The sequence below is a fragment of the Trichechus manatus genome, unplaced genomic scaffold (genome assembly GCF_000243295.1).
Source record: "Trichechus manatus latirostris isolate Lorelei unplaced genomic scaffold, TriManLat1.0 scaffold00431, whole genome shotgun sequence".
Taxonomy (NCBI): Eukaryota; Metazoa; Chordata; class Mammalia; order Sirenia; family Trichechidae; genus Trichechus; species Trichechus manatus.
The window spans coordinates 102,961-104,879 of record NW_004444367.1 but is presented as its reverse complement, the minus strand read 5'-3'; the positions used below and the strand labels follow the sequence as shown (position 1 = coordinate 104,879).

General features: G+C 46.5%; 1 pseudogene; it reads left to right on the top strand.

Annotated features, from left to right (window-relative positions):
- LOC111819378 (ubiquitin carboxyl-terminal hydrolase 17-like protein 22) overlaps positions 1-1,919 on the top strand; it is a 20,701-nt pseudogene that overhangs the window by 16,796 nt on the left and 1,986 nt on the right.

Sequence of the window (1,919 nt, the reverse complement as noted above, 5' to 3'; positions counted from 1 at the left end):
GTTGAGAACAAATGCTTCTCATGCTGCCTGTGAATTCCCCGGGATCTTGGTTAAATGCAGACCCTGATTCAGTAGGTTGGGGTGAGGCCTTCGATTCAGATTTTCTACCAAGCTTCCAGGAAATACCGGTGGCAGAGCTTCTTGTATCACAGCACCATGCAAGCCCTCACAGTATGACAAAGTGACAGATGCGTGTTTGGTCTCTACAATACCCTCAGCAGAATGTCAGTGTAGTTCTTTGCTAACATGTCCTCTGAGGTTCATGTGCTAGCACAGTTTGTAATTTAATTGTTGTTTATTAAATTTTAAATGCGCTAAAGTCTGGAAATGTTTAGATTTTAGCCATTCTGATAGATATGTAAGGGTATCTCCTTGCTTTTTAAGTTTTACATTTCTCTACTGACATGAGATGTTAAGGATCTCTTTATATATTTATTTGCCATTTGTACATCTTGTTTGTGAGATGTCTGTTCAGATCTTTTGTCCATTTTTTAACTGGTTTTTTTCTTTATTGTTGAATTTTGGTCTGTGGAGAAGAGCTGTAGAAGAAGCAAAACTCTTTCAGAGCAGCGCTTTCCTGAGACTGCTTGTTGAGAGCAGGCCCAGTCAGCAACAGGGAAGGAGTGGAGATTTGCTGAGACATGCTTTCAGCTGCAGTGGAAGCAGTGGCTGTGACAGCAGCTGCTGCAATAATGGCAGAAGTTGTGACATTGCTAGAAGTGGTAGAGACAATGAGCAGATTTAGAACAGAGGCGGCAGCTGTAGCGGAGACAGAGGCAGTGATCACAGCGACAAAGGCTGGTCGGGGGTCATCCTGAGACCAGGAGGCTACACCTGAGAGCACGGGGCTCTCCGGTGCAGAACCAAAGCGCCACTGGATCCGCCAGATCACATAGTCCGAGTGACAGAGCAGCTTGCAGAGCCTGAGCCTGTTGCAGAGCCTTCTCTTGTTCTGGCCCCGCTCCAAATTAGCAGCTTTTTGAGTCTGATGGTATATTGCCTCCAAAACCGAAAGAGGCCCACCAGGCATTGTACCTCCTTTGTAGTCTTGGAGGGTTCGGAAATAATAAGTTATCCTTCACTTTAGAAGAAATATCAGAACATGCCCCACACTGCTGGTCCCCTAGAAATTTCACTGAAGTGGAAGTCATCTGAATTTTTGTCATGTTTGTTTCCCACCCTGTAGCATACAAATGGATTACCAGTAAGTCTAGAGTGGGGCTGGAGCAAGTGGTGTGGTTGAGCAGGTCAGGGCTTGGGCTCTGCACAAATGGAGGTGGGGGTTGGAGTGGAGATTGGGTGGGGCCAGATGGAAAGAGGGCTGATGGGATTGTACGGAAACCCAAGCCAGCCATTTGGAGACTTGTTTCTGAAGCAGGAGCATCGTTCTGTACCTTGAGGTCCGAGCACCTTATGGAAAAGTTTCTTTGCCGCAATGGAAAAGCACAAAGAACTACCACTCGCTGACTTCCTGGATATTTCTCTCTAAGCAAGGTGGAAGTATTCCGAACAGCTTCTGTCAGAATTCAGAGCTCTCCAGAAAGTCTGATAGGGAAGGACCATCCAGGAAAACGGAGAAGTGGAGAACGGATTTGTTCCTCCTTTAACAGGCGTCTTAAGCCGGAAATCATTTCCACAGATGCAGGCCTTAATATCTTAATGCTTTGACTGCCAGGCTAAAATCTCCCACTGGAGGTACTCATAGAGGCACAGACACACATGTGCCAAGGAGTGTGCATGTAGGCAAACATCCCCACACACAAAGACACCCACGTGCTCACCCAATCAGCCATGCACAAACACACACACAAACACATCCATACAAACACACATATATGCACTCAACACATGCCAGGTGTTTTGCTTGTCTACCTTTTGGGCTGGCTCAAGAAGCCATGTCCCCAAAACCCCAACTCAGT